The following is a 15,553-nucleotide window of genomic DNA, read 5'->3' as shown; positions in this document are numbered from 1 at the left end:
TCGCCCCTCTTGTTCAACATTTATGTAAAGCCGCTGGGTGAGATCATCATCCGTGGTTTCGGGTGAAGTACCACCAGTACGCTGATGACACTCAGCTGTACATCTCCACCCCGGACCACCCCAACGATGCCCTTGAAGTGATGTCCCAGTGCCTGGAGGCCGTGCGGATCTGGATGGGGAGGAATACGCTCAGGCTCAACTGATCCAAGACCGAGTGCTGTGGTTTCTGACATCCCGATATAGTCAGTTGACACCATCACTGACTATTGGGGGCAAATCATTGGCCCTCACAGAGAGGGCTCGCAACTTGGCCGCGCGGGTGGTAATGGGAGCGACATGGCATTCCCATGTAACACCTCTCCTGTGCGAGCTGCACTGGCTCCCGGTGGTCTTCTGGGTGCGCTTCAAGGTTTTGGTTACCACCTTTAGAGTGCTCCATGACTTAGGACCTGGTTATCTATGGGACCGCCTACTATCACTAATAGCCTCCTACTGGCCTGTACGCTCTCATAGAGAGGGGCTCCTCCGGGTGCCGTCGGCCAAACAATGTTGACTGGCGGCCCCTAGGGGAGTGCTTTCTCTGTGGGGGCATCTACTATCTGGAATGAGCTCCCCCTGGAGATACGGAGGATCCCAGATCTGCGCACCTTCCGCCGCGCTCTCAAGACCTTTTTATTCCACCAGGCATGCCTGGCCTAATCTTTTCCCTTTTTCTTTTTAATATGAAAATTTTAATCTGTTTTTAAATGATTGGGGTGTTTTAAATCTGTCTGGGCCAAATTGTTTAATTCGGTTTTATTCTGTTTTAAATTTTGTATTTATGTATTTTATCGTTTGGCTGTTCACCGTCCTGAGTCCTTCGGGAGTAGGGCGGTATATAAATCAAATAAAGAAGAAAGAAAGAAAGAAGGTGACTGGCTCGAAGTCCGCTATCAAGATCGGCTGTAGTTATTATGGTTTTCAAGACCTCCTAAAAATGCAGGGATGGAGAACCAAGTACCATAACTTTGAAAAAAGAAATAGATATTTGGGTGAATATGAATAGGATTGTGAATAGTCAAGGAGGGAAGGGAAGGGAAGGGAAGGGAAGGGAAGGGGAAGGAAGGAAGGAAGGAAGGAAGGAAGGAAGGAAGGAAGGAAGGAAGGAAGGAAGGAAGGAAGGAAGGAAGGAAGATCTGAGTCAATATGAAAAAATGTCTGGGTAGTCTTATATAGAAATATGGTCATCCTCAATCCACCCATCCTGGAAAGAATTGTGGGCAGAAAGTATTTTGACAATGTGGACAGATCCTATTTTGCTTTAGAAGAAATGGAGGAGAGATTGAAGCATCTTTGAGGAAAAAGTGCAGAGATCTGTCATTGCCTGCATCATGGCCTGCATTCATCAAGGCAAAGGATACCATCTAACTGACAAATGGCATCGTTCGGATCTTTAATTAACAAAAGGCTTTGAAAAGAAGTGTGATAACATTTTTGGTTCAAAGCAGGGACAGTAGACACCTGCAGCATAGTGATAGTGGAAGAGCAAAGTAGTGGCAGATATAAAGAAAGAATTTGGGAGCGGGATTGAAAAAGACTTTGAAGGGGTGACCCTGGTTTGACATTTCTATCCACTTCTAGGCCAATAGTTGAAATCAATCTTGAAAGTTTTCCCTTCTCTATTAGGATTTGTCTTCATTTTGCATATTTTACTGTTCTCCGTAACAAATATCTCTTGTTAATCTGTAATTGTTTTGGGACCAAGTTAAATGCCACTCTGAATAGTAAACTATTGGGCATATCCTTTTATCCTATCCTGCCAAACCCTATCCTGTTATAATACTATCATTATCAAATTCTTGTCTGAATTCTCAGTGGAATTCTAGATGCTGCAGGCAAGAATATCAAGACTAAATGACACCAAAAATCGTCCTTATATCTTGAAGAGCTTTTACAGCAGAAAGTCAGAAAGCCCAATTTTCATCAGATCTTTTCCTGATACTTTATGCTCTGTCCTTTCAGAGGGAAGCTGCTCAGGGACATTTAAATTACAGATAGGGAGAGATAAGCAGGCAGCTTCTTGAAATGATGGTTAAGATTCCAGTGCTGGTACTGTTGCAGTCTCAGATAATGTACAGCTTTGCTCTTGTTCAATGTCTGGTCAGTGAACCTCTTCCCATTCCCAAATATTTAAAGACAGGACAACTGAACCTTGGTGTCATAACGTTCCAAATCTATATGCTTTCTGAACCACTCTTGTTTGAAATCCCACCCTCACATGAAAACCCTGGATTCCCTTTGTAAGGCATTTTAATTGGTTACATTGGTTAAAAGAACTGCTCATGCTGTGACTATCCTGACTCTGTCTGTACATTCTCTGGTTGTTGAACATTAGTCAATGTATTTCATGAGCCACATTTATTAATGTGATATTATTATGCTACAATGCTGGAAAATGTAGGCTCTAAAATTTCTGCTCCCATCATCTGCAAAAGCTAAGCCACTTAAGGAAAACTTGCCTTGCCTTTGATTTGACTTGACTTGACTTAATTACTTTTCATTTCTCAAGGTTCCTATTCTTATGCTTTAAATTTCCCTTAACTTTCTGATATTATTTTGCCATCAGTCAATCTTTACAGAGATTCCCCTGGAAAGTTATATATGAACTAATTTATTATTGTCTAAACTCTCCAAAATCATAGTCTATTTTCTCAGATGCTTCTGAGAAAAAGGGCTTTACTTTCCCAATGAAATCACATCTCTTTCTTTCTCTTAATATATTTAAACGTGAATTAATAAAAAATAAAGTTAAGGAATATATATGTATATGTATATGATTAAGAATAGAAAAAATAGAATTTGAGAGAGAAAGAAGATACTGTTTATAGAAATAAGAATAGAAAAATTAAGATTTGATTAATATGGAAAAAGAACACTTTGGCAGAAACTGTAAGTAAGTAAAATATATTTGGATATGATAAATTATATATGATATGATATGATATGATATGATATGATATGATCAATACTCTGTTTCAAAAAATATGTGGGTGTGTTTTGGGTGGGGGAACCAATAAAACTTGTCAAAAAAACAAACAAATCACATCTAAGGGGCATGAACTATGTGCTTCATAGTTTGTTTTGTTCTTTTATTTTGTTTTGTTCTTTTATTTTGTCGAGTACATATTAGATAATATATATAAGTATAAGCATGAATTGAATACATAAAATGAATACAATTAAAGGGAACATTAGGACAGGGACGGTAGGCACGCTGGTGCTCTTATGCACGCCTTTTACAGACCTCTTAGGAATGGGGTGAGGTCAACAGTAGACAGTCTTAGGTTAAAGTTTTGGGGATTTTGGGATGAGATCACAGAGTCTGGTAGTGCATTCCAGGCATTAACAACTCTGTTACTGAAGTCATATTTTCTGCAATCGAGTTTGGAGCGGTTCACTTTAAGTTTGTATCTATTGTGTGCTCGTGTATTGTTGTGGTTGAACCTGAAGTAGTTATTGACAGGTAGGACATTGTAGCAGATGATTTTATGAGCTATGCTTAGGTCATACCGAAGTTGATATGTTAGATCTGGACAATTTTCCTATTTCCAAGGGCTCATTTTGAGATGAAAGGTAAAAATAGGTCTTTCCTGTCACTTGATATCAGGCTAAAAAAAAAAGTGTCACAATAGTTCTCTTCCAGCTTAAAAATGCCAGAGCAATTGTCATTGGAAAGCAATGCATAGTTCATTCTGATAGATAGTAGTGAATTAATATCATCATCTTACAGGTACTTGACACACAACTATCAGCATATTCTGGCCTTGGAATTTGCTTTGAAGGAAATCAATGAAAACCCTCACCTCCTACCCAACATCACCTTGGGCTTCCACATTTACAACAGCAACTTCATTGGAAGCTGGACCTATCGTGGTGCACTGGAGCTTCTTTCAACAAAGGACAAGTTCATCCCCAATTACAAGTGTGATGGCCAGAACAATGAAGTCGCTGTCATTGGAGGACCGTATACAAAAATCCCTCTGGATATGGCAAATATTCTGTGCAACTACAAGGTACAACAGGTGAGGTATGCTCCCCTTTTCTCCCCAGCCATGCAAATGAATCTTAGATTTCCTTCCTTCCTTCCTTCCTTCCTTCCTTCCTTCCTTCCTTCCTTCCTTCCTTCCTTCCTTCCTTCCTTCCTTCCCAACAGCAGGTTAGGAAGGTTGAGGTTATAATCTCAAATGGTTACTAATTTGTGGGATACTTACTTAAAGCATTCATTTCAATGAGAAAAAAACACGAGGGTTGAGTTTTCACAAGGATTCTAATCTAACAAAAGAATTAAGAACATTAAAATAATGAACACTTCACAAATTAAAACATAAGTCTGTTGTGGCCAGCTTGCATGCTTTTCTTTTGGTCAGTTTCTATTTTTGTTTTTCATACAAAATTACAAAAAAGTACATGATACATTAAGATGTTCAATGAATCCAATGACTAGGCAAAGCATTACACGCTAAACTATAAACTGTCTTTATGCAATGCATCAATTCTGTCACTAAATTTTGCATGCTTATTTCTTTAACACCTTCCAGTTATTTTTTCTTCTATAGGTCATCTATGGTTCTGCACCTACAAATAATCATGGAGACGTTTTCCAATGGATGTTCCCTAACAATATGCTTCAATACAAGGGAATTCTCCAATTGTTGTTACATTTTGGGTGGACATGGATTGGGATGATTTCTCTGAACTATGATGATGGTGATTGGTTTATAGCGACTGTGGTTTCAATGTTTGCCCAGAGAAGAATCTGCTTTGACTTTATTAAAAGTTTCCCCAAAAAGACATACACTCATGAGTTCTCTGATATGTTAGAGGATGGAAATGAACTATACGACACTCTCATGGCAAGCATAGCGTCTGCTGTGATTGTACAAGCTGAATTTATGCTGACTATGAGGTTGTTGTTCTCTTATCAAGGTCCATCAAAAAACGAGAAAGTCTGGATCATGATAGCCCAGATGGATTTCACTTCCACTTCTATGCAAAGGGACTGGCCTCTACACTACATTCATGGTGCTATATCCATTGTGGTTCACTTAAGTGACTTGGTCGGATTTCAGGATTTTGTTAGGGAAAGAAATCCGGCCACCAATGAAGAAGATGGCTTTCTCAAGGAGTTTTGGGAAGATGCGTTTCAATGTGCGTTCCCCAACTCCAGCGGAGTGAAGAATTTTGATGGTCTTTGCACTGGGGAGGAGAATATAGAGACTCTCCCTTCTTCGATTTTTGACATGAACATGAATAGCCACAGTTACACCATCTACAATGCCGTCTATGCTGTGGTACATGCCTTGCATGCTCTGTATTCATTCAAAAGGAAACACACAGTTTTGCCAGATACAAGTCAACTGAATCTTCGCCATCAAGAATTTTGGCAGGTATCCTTTTGAGTTTCTGTATGTATTTTATAAATTCTCTCCCCCCCCCATTATGTGTGATATGTTTTGTCTTCAATCTTGAGTCCTCTTCCAGACAGCAAGGAATTTGGTGTGCTTGCACAATATCTTAGCTGTTTCTACTTCTGCATTCTTCTGGACAGAGAGATCTGATGTAGTTTCTGGATTTTATTGGAGCCACTCTCCCACCTTAGGTGTCATAGCCCCAAGTGTTCCCACTACACCTGGAATCACTTTGTTCTTCAGTTCCAACATCAGACCATGGTATTTCTCCAGCTTCTCATTTTTCCTGATATTGCTGTCATTCTGCACCACCTTTGTCTTTCGGTCCTTGAGTGCTATGATTATTTCTGGTTGATTGACTACTACCTGCCCATCTGTCCAGATCTGGAAGTCTGACAAAATCTTAGCTTGTGGGATCTCCCATCTGGACTTAGGAGGATCTAGCCCTTACTCTGTGCAGATATTCCTGTTCACAATGTCATCTATTTGGTTGTGCCCTTTACTGTATGCTGTTCCTGACTTCATTTTACAGACCTGAAATATGTGTTGAACTGTCTCTGAGACCTCTCTGCATAGTCTGCACCTTAGATCCTGTCATGTTTTTAGACAGCTTCGATGTGCCTGTTCTTGTGCTACTATGATGAATGCCTCATGCTGCCTTTTGGTTAAGCCATTGGTAGGACTTCCCAATGTCTGTCACTTTAGCTATCTGATGGAAGAAGGAGGAAGAGGGGGGGAGGAGAAGGAGGAGGGAGAAGAGGAAGAAGAAGAAGAAGAAGAAGAAGAAGAAGGAGAAGGAGAAGGAGAAGGAGAAGGAGAAGGAGAAGGAGAAGGAGAAGGAGAAGGAGAAGGAGAAGGAGAAGGAGAAGGAGAAGGAGAAGGAGAAGGAGAAGAAGAAGAAGAAGAAGGAGAAGGAGAAGGAGAAGGAGAAGGAGAAGGAGAAGGAGAAGGAGAAGGAGAAAAAGAAGGAGAAGGAGAAGGAGAAGGAGAAGGAGAAGGAGAAGGAGAAGAAGAAGAAGAAGAAGAAGAAGAAGAAGAAGAAGAAGAAGAAGAAGAAGAAGAAGAAGAAGAAGAAGAAGAAGAAGAAGAAGAAGGAGGAGGAGGAGGAGGAGGAGGTTGGAAGAGGAGAGAGGAAAAGTGGAAATATCATAGACTTTCTAAAAACTAAAAAAAAAAAACCTACCTCATGAGAACTATCTCAAATAACAATGGGTGAGCCTGCCAGGAGAGCAAGAAGCAGAACCAGAAGAAGAAGACCTCACGAGAGAAATGCTAGTTATCAAGTATTCATAGATTTCATAGAATAACAGAGTTGGAAGGGACCTTGGAGGTCTTCTAGTCCAACCCCCTGCTTAGGCAGAAAAACCTACACCACCTCAGAAAATGATTATTCAACATCTTCTTAAAAACTTCCAGCGTTGGAGCATTTACAACTTCCCATGCAGGGTTTTGTCTTGCCATGACACTTCCTCGAATTGATTTTCCTATCATGTCCTCTCTTACCTCAGGAATTCTGTCAGCAGCTCATCTTTGGGTGCCATCTTACTGATGTTCTACTGGATGTCCTGGGGCTTATTCAGAACAATGGATCCTATTGTTCTGAAATAATACTTAAAGGATATTATGACCAAAAACAATAATTAATCAAGAAAATATTGTAGGCCTCTTTCTTCCAAAAGTCCTTTAAATATTTGTCTAGTCAATTTTATAACATTTTTGTTTCTTTTTCTCATTGAGTTGCATCATTTTCTGAGGACTGTCTCATTTAACAATAATGCTGGGGAGCCTGTTTCCTTTGATGAAAATGGGCAATTGGTGTCAGGATTTGACATAATCAACTGGATCACCTTGCTAAACCAGTCCCTCCTTAGAGTCAAAGTTGGAAGTTTAGAGGTACATACATCTGAAGAAATGAAATTCACCATTCAGGAGAAGGCCATTGTTTGGCCCACCAGTTTTAATCAGGTAAACTGGAGGGATCTGTTGTGTGATTGTGCCTTCAAATACAACATTAATATAAGCAAAGATTCCAAGATCACATTCTATCAGAGAAGACCCCAAACTCTTAAGCTCTTTAACTTCCCTTCACAAAGTCATAGATTGTTCATCAAACCCCAAATATTTATTACATGAAATTAATTCCCTTCACAGACAACATGAAAAACAAAGCTTACAAGAAGAAGCTTCTTCTAGCAGAAATCCCCAAGTTCTTCAGCTCTTTGGCTTCCCTTCATGAAGTGTTAGATTGTTCACCAAACTCCAAATGTTTATTATATCAATTTAAGAAATAGTACTTTAACTAATATTACACTAATGACAACAATAACAACAATGGAAAGTCTCACAAATCTTTGGAAGTCTGTCCTGACCACTCCGAAGGACACTATTCTTTACTTTGCCAAAGTAAAGTATGCCAAACAAGTAAACCAAGTCTTACTTTTGTTTGCTATATATGTTTTTTTATCTATACCGTATTTTTTGGAGTATAAGACGCACCTTTTCCCTCCTAAAAGGGGGTGAAAATTTAGGTGCATCTTATACACCGATTGTAGCCCTGCCCACACACTCCCCCCACCCTTTGGCCTCTGCCTCCCAGCAGTGAACTCCTTACAGCAAAAGCAAGAAAAAGCAGCTCCTTTCAGATTCAGCACAGCCTAATTAGCACAACTTGACTGGATCGGCCTCCCAACTCTCAGATGCTTTGCTCTCAGCTGTTTTGCGCAGGCCTCTGCTGCTTGCTGCAAGGAAGAAAATTGCTGGAGTAGATTTTTTTCCCCCATGTGCTAATCAAGCTATGCTGAAAATGAAAACGAAAGAAAGCAGCCTGTTTGCTGTTTGCTGCAACGAGGCAAAATTTGCTCAGAGGCAGAGGCAGAAGGAGATTCCTTTTTCTTCTTTTCCTCACCAAAAAAGGTAGGCACATCTTATAGTCTGGTGCGTCTTATACTCTGAAAAATACGGTAATTACCATCTTTCCTATAGATTTGTGGAATAATAAAATACTGCTGCTCTTTGAGGCAAATATATATACATACATATATATATATATATATATATAAAACCAGAGTTCAACATTCTTCTTTTCTCTGTTGTCCTTTCAGGTTCAGCCCCTTTCAGTGTGCAATGATCACTGTCTTTCAGGTCAAAGAAAAACTGTGAAAGAAGGGAAACTGTTCTGTTGCTATGATTGTCTTCCATGTGCAGAAGAAAAGATTTCAGCACAAGAGGGTAAGATGTGCATCAATAGAATTTGTTGATTGAATAAGATATAATGTGTTGGTTGGTTAATTTCTGTCTCTATTATTCAAGCTTCTTTGCCTCCCATTTCACTTGAAAATTAAAATTTTCACACCTTAGAATATGACGGACACGTTTCCACTACATTCTAATACATAAAGTCTCAGATGTGTAATTTTGCATTCAGTTGTAGCAATATAAACAATGTATTATGTTCTTTTTCAGATGCAGATGACTGTGTCCCATGTCCAAGAGATCAGTATGCAAATTTCCATCAAAATGCATGCATTGTTAAAGAGATCTCCTTCTTATCTTACCAAGACATTTTAGGAATCACATCTTTGGTGTTTGCATTCTTTTTTGCTTTCATGACAGTACTTGTGCTTGCTATCTTCATTAAGCACAATGACACACCTATTGTCAAAGCCAACAACCAGAGCCTTTCCTACCTTCTCCTCACCTCTCTTCTCTTCTCCTTCCTTTCTGCTTTCCTTTTCATTGGTCGGCCAACACTACTGACATGTCTCCTTCGACAAGTTGCTTTTAGCTTCATATTTTCAATATCAATTTCTTGCGTGCTGGCTAAGACTATCATTGTAGTTCTTGCTTTCATGGCCACCAAACCAGGATCTGGAATAAGGAAATGGGTAGGAAACAGATTGGCTACTTCGATTGTCTTTTTTTGCTCCTTTCTTCAAGGTTCTCTTTGTGTCATTTGGCTGGCAACCTCTGCCCCATTTCCACATTTTGACATGTATTCCCTGCATAAAGAAATCATACTAGAGTGTAATGAAGGGTCAACTTACATGTTTTACTGTGTTTTGGGCTTCATGAACATTCTTGCCCTAGTCAGTTTCATGGTTGCTTACCTAGCTAGGAACTTACCTGACACGTTTAATGAAGCCAAGTTCATCACCTTCAGCATGCTGATCTTCTGCAGTGTGTGGTTGTCTTTTTTCCCAGCCTATCTGAGCACCAAGGGCAAACACATGGTGGCTGTGGAAATCTTCTCCATCTTTGGCTCCAGCGCAGGGTTACTGGCTTGCATTTTTTTACCCAAATGTTATATTATTCTTTTCCAGCCTGAATTAAATAAAAGAGAACAGCTAGTGAGGAGGTAATAATATTTCCATGTTTTTATTTATCATTGCTGACAATTCAATGTGATAAGCAAGATGTTCAATTTGAAAATAAAGTTTATGAAAATATCTCAGTCTTATGGAAGTTCTTGCAATGTAGACATCCTCGGGTTAAGTGAAAGCATGTTATAGTTTAAGCTATTTGTGCTCTTTGTAAAAAAGAAATATTTTTTCTAATGTTTTTTATATTGAGAGTATAGCATACTTGTTCAAGGATGTTTTGTATCTGAAAAACAGAAAATGATCCTAAAGATTAATTTTAAGTTTAGTTTGCCTATTCTGTTCTTTTGGTCACATTATATCACAGAAATATCTGATGAAGATTTTGCTCTCTCTATACCACTATGTATATATCACCAATGTAAGATTATTCTTGTCCTTTAGTATTTGTTCTCTAGCCAGCAACTATCCAGGGAATGCAGAGAAGGTAGACAGATACTCTCCTACTTAATGTATTCATCAAGATAATATGACAATTGCATGTCAATAGAAGGATGTCTAGTCCACTATACATTACAGAACTCTATACTTCATCAATTCATTTGAATTCTCCAGGGACTGGTAAAAGTAACATGAATGAATCCTATTCTTCAAAAGGGAAAGATTTTCTACTGCTGCAATAAATTCAGTTTGGCTGCATGATAGGCCAAAATGCTGTTGCCAAAATGATACTTGGCTCTGGTAACTACCAGAGAGGGTGTCAATGTCCGAGACAGCATGCTTTTCAACATTGCCACAACATGCCATTTCAGAGTTGCCACACATGTGCAGGGAGAGCGGGGTGCATGGGGGCACAGATGGGTATCAGGTGATGGGACTCATGCTAGACCTGAAGAGTGCTTGCTGGAGCCGGCCAGGGAGCAACTGGGCTCGAACAGTACTTGCTGGAGCTGGTCCAAAAAAGTCCAAAACAGATTCTTCATCAACAGTCCTTTGGCCTTATCACTAACCTTTGTCTCCTGCCAAAGGCTTTTCTTGGCAAAACTCCATGAAGTTCAGAAGCAAGAGACGCTGACAAGAAACAAATGTAGCAACGTTGCTTTCTCACAAAGATCCCAAGAGCCGTTGCTGCTCTTTTAAGCCTTCTGGGAGGGGCCAATCATCTCCTGGCCTTACTCCTGAGTCGTCCTTTTTGTTTTAGTTGCTCTTGCTTTCTGGCAGCTCTTTGCATGTGAGCACTAGGAACAGGCTCCTCCTGTTTCTCTGCCTCTCTGCTATCTGCCTCTGGAGGCTTCGGAGCCTGTGCATCGCTCCCAGATGGCCCTGGCCCCATCTCTATCTCTGATGCAGAGCCTTCATCCGGGTCTTCTCCTGACTCCAGGACTGGCCCATTGTCCTCCCCAGCCTCCTCATTGTCCAACTCCGCTGCCAGCTCTGCAGGCCGCTGGTGGCCCACAACACTAATCAAGGAGAGATCTAACCTAGAACTAACCTATGAGGTTTAAAAAAAACCCTAAAGTAAATAAGTTTAAGCATGTGCAAGATGGCGGCTGCGTTGTAAGCGCTGCACTTGGATGGAGGCTATTTTTTTTTAATTTGATTTATATGCCACCCTTCTCTGGAGACTCAGGGCAATAGCCTTCATCCTTTTGTATATTTATACAAAGTCAGCTTATTGCCCCCACAACTGGGTCCTCATTTTCAGGGCCTTAGGGTTTACCACAGGGGCGCTTGGTCATCAGCGACCCCTGGTTCGATTGGATGGGCTCGGGGTGAGGGTTTTGAGACCTTCCTCGCCCCTGGGCATTCCTGGAGTCGGAAACGGCAACAGAGAGCTGTAGCCATGCCATTCCGACACTGTCGAGAGCAAAGACATGGTGGCTTTTGGCGGCAGCTAGTTTCGGTCAGTGGAGCTCGGAGCGAGGGTTTTGGGACCTCCGTCGCCCCTGGACGTGCTTGGAGTCAGTGGCGATGACGGAGAGCTGTGGCCGCGCCGCCACTCAGATGTTGCCGAGAGTGACGTTATGGTGGTTTGTCGGCAGCGGCTTGTCGGTAGTGGCAGCGGCGAAGGTGAAGGCGAAGGTGGCAGTGTGGCAGTGAGTGGCAGGCAGCCTGTTGAATTCCGTCTGCCCCACTCGGAAACCTCCTCAGTGGCACTTTGAGGTAGAGGAGAGGAGAGAAGGAAAGGCGGGAAAGAAGGGTGGGGGAATACGAAAAGTCGAGGAATTAACAGCACCTCAGAGGGAGACAAGACAAACAGTTAAGAAGGCTATAACAGCGGGAAAGTAAAAACTTAGGTGGGAAAAGGAAATGGGGAATTAGTGCATTTGATATCTGTAAATATTAACGGTTTAAATGCTCCTAATAAATGTAGTAGGATTTTGAATAAATTAAGAAAGGCTAAGTATGATATTGTCTGCATGCAGGAGACTCATATAAAAAAAGATCAAAACCATTTGTTAGAATGCCGGGCGTTGGGTAAAACTTATACCTCATTAGCAGGTCAAAAAAAAAAAAAAAAGAGGGATAGTGGTATATGTACGACATCATTTGAAATCCCAACAGGTTTTTGCTGACCAGGAAGGCCGGGTTCTCATGCTCGAAATAGAAATTGCCCAGTGGAAGTCTTTATTGGTTTGTATTTATGCCCCTAATGACAATCAGAGGACTTTTTATCAAAACTTATATGTTAAATTGGGGAAACTGGAATATGAACATGTCTGTCTAGTGGGGAATTTCAATGCTGTAATGGATAGAATGCAGGATTATGTCCCAGGAAACATACAAGGAAGGTTAAAGGATATTAAGAAAACATTACCAAAAATATGTAATGATTTAAGGGAGGAATTTGGATTACAGGATATATGGAGGTTGAGAAATCCCAATAAAAATCAATATACTTATTTCTCTCCCAGACACTACTCGTGAACCCGAATAGATATGATTTGGATGTCTCTTGAGTTGAGGGGGCTGGTCTCGGAAGTGGAAATAGGGCCCAAGCAGTGGGCGGATCATAACCCGCTAATGGTAACTTGGAAGATCCCACATTGTAGGAAGAGTAGATGGAGAATGAATATAGGTATTCTGAAAGATGAAGAATTCATGAGTAAATTTAAGAAGGAGTTATATCTTTTTTTTCCAGGAAAATAAGAAAGAGGATACTTCAATATACAATACATGGGATACGGTTAAGGCAGTAATGAGGGGATGGCTAATCAAATATATGATTGACAAACGTAGGGCGGGTAAGAAACACTGAGACAACCTCTTGAATAAATTACAACGGGTGGAAGAAAGGATGCAAAATGGATTAACCCAGACAACATTGATAGAGGAAAGGGAGTACTGGCAACACCAGATTAAATTATTAGATCAAGAGGAATTAGCAAATAAAATAAAGTGGACTAAACAAAATTTTTTTGAAAGGGCGAACAAAACAGGAAAATGGTTGGCTTACCGGCTTAGAAAGGAGCAGGAGCAATGGAGAATAGAAGGGCTGAAAGATGTAATTGGGAATCTTCATTGTACTAAGGAAGGCAAGAGAATGGTAGCTCAGGATTTTTTCACACAGCTTTATCAGAAAGGAGAGGAAAATATCTGTGAAATTCGGAAATATTTGGAAAAGACAGACTTGCCTAAAGTCTCGGAAACAATGAAGGAAATTCTTAATGCGGAATTTACGATGGAGGAAGTAGAAACAGTTATGAAAGCACAGGCGAATGGCAAAACCCCGGGTAGAGATGGCCTTCCAGTTGAATTATACAAAATAGTGTTTGACGTGATAGGAAGACACATGACGGATTTATTCAATGCTGTTATGAAAGAGGCTCAGGTTCCAGTATCTTGGACTGAGGCTTATATTACTATTATCCCAAAAGAAGGAACTGATTTATCTCTTATTAAGAACTATAGACCAATATCATTACTAAACTCCGATTATAAGATATTTGCGGGGGTTCTTGCAGCTAGGCTTAGCTGCTTCCTTAACCAATTTATTCATTCAGACCAAAACAGCTTCCTTCCTAATAGATATCTACGAGATAATCTTAGAATTATCATGAATACACTAGAATTTTTTGAAAATCGCCCGGATAAACAATTAGCTTTAATTTTTGTTGACGCCCAAAAGGCGTTTGACAGAATCAGTTGGGAATTTATGATTTCTCAATTGGAATATATGGAGTTTGGTGGGAATTTTATTCGGGCAATTCGAGCTATCTACCGGGAGCAGACTGCAAGAGTTCTCATAGATGGAGAGGAGACGGAGAGAATTCAAATTTGTAGAGGTACAAGACAGGGATGTCCCCTTTCCCCATTGCTATTTGTATTAACTTTAGAGCCCCTGCTTAGAGAAGTGAGAGGAAACACGGAAGTAAGAGGAATGAAGATTAGGCAGGAGGAAGTTAAAGTTCAGGCTTATGCAGATGATCTTGTATTTATCTTGGATCAACCACTGGACTCGGGCCTGAAATTATTATGCTTGATTAGAGAGTATGGGAAGGTAGCGGGGTTAAAGATGAATGAAGAAAAAACTAAAATCCTAGTGAAAAATATGACTCAGATGCAAAGGCAACAGCTGGAGCAGTTAATGGGTTTAAGAATAACAAATAAAATTAAGTATCTGGGTATATGGTTGACCGCCAAATGTTCCTCCATAAAGGAGGATAACTATCTTCCTCTTTACATCCAGATGCTCAGAGACTTAGAAAGATGAAAAAATCTCCAGCTATTAATTTTGGGAAGGGTGGCAACCATTAAGACGTGCGTGTTACCCAAATGGTTATTTCTATTCCAAACAGCCCCGGTAAGGTTGAATAAAGAGTTTTTAAAAAATTTGGATAGGAGTATATCTAAATTTATCTGGCAGGGAAAGAGGCCGCAGATTAGACTTAAAATGTTACAAGAACCCAAAAATAGAGGAGGATTTGGACTCCCAAATTGGGAGCTCTATCACCAAGCAGCGAACTTGATTTGGGTGAAAGAATGGATGGTCCTACAAAAGAGACGACTTTTGACATTTGAGGGAGCCGGTCTTCAACATGGCTGGCACTATTTTCTATGGCCGGGAGCATCCAGCCGTCCTAGACACTTTGATGATCACTATTTACGTAGGACGCTTGGGTACACTTGGGAAAAGGTTAGAAGAAGAGTATATTCAGAAGTTCCATGTTGGATTTCGGCGCAGGAAGCTCAGATTTACCTGACATTGTATAAAGGGGAGAAAACCTTTACGTATGAAGGTTTCTTGGATGTTCAGGATAATCCGAAGTCACGAGAATTATTAACTCTTCAAGGATATAAGATAAACTGGTGGTCTTATTCTCAAGTGCACTCCAGGTATAAAAAAGATTTACATAGTGAAGGAATCTACCGTAAAAGACAAGAAAACCTCCTCAGTGGCCCTTTGGAACCCGGAATGGTGGCGTTGGCATCAGCGGGGGTGGCGTGGTCGGCCCGGATATTAATTTGGGCCCTGGCACACCCCATTGAAGTACTGACTGTCCGCGTCTCAGAACTGACATAGAAAAGGGAGGAGAAGCCTGAACTTTTGCCTGCTAAATCACTTTGAAGATTCGGTCTCCTCAGAGATGGGGAGAGGGAGACATTCCTGTGACCTGACGAAAAAGAAATCAGGAAAATGACTTGGAAGATAGCCAATGAGAAGCAGAGAATTGGGGATTGGAAAGGGAGGGCTTGGGGGGCAAAGGTCAGTACGTCTGTCAGGTTTCGATGCTATCTCAAAATAAATGAACTTCCAAATAGCCAATCTTTAAGGAAATTTTCTCTTTA

The sequence above is a fragment of the Pantherophis guttatus genome, chromosome 4 (assembly GCF_059756535.1).
Source record: "Pantherophis guttatus breed Tessera chromosome 4, ASM5975653v1, whole genome shotgun sequence".
Classification (NCBI taxonomy): Eukaryota; Metazoa; Chordata; class Lepidosauria; order Squamata; family Colubridae; genus Pantherophis; species Pantherophis guttatus.
Note: the sequence above shows the minus strand (reverse complement) of the source record.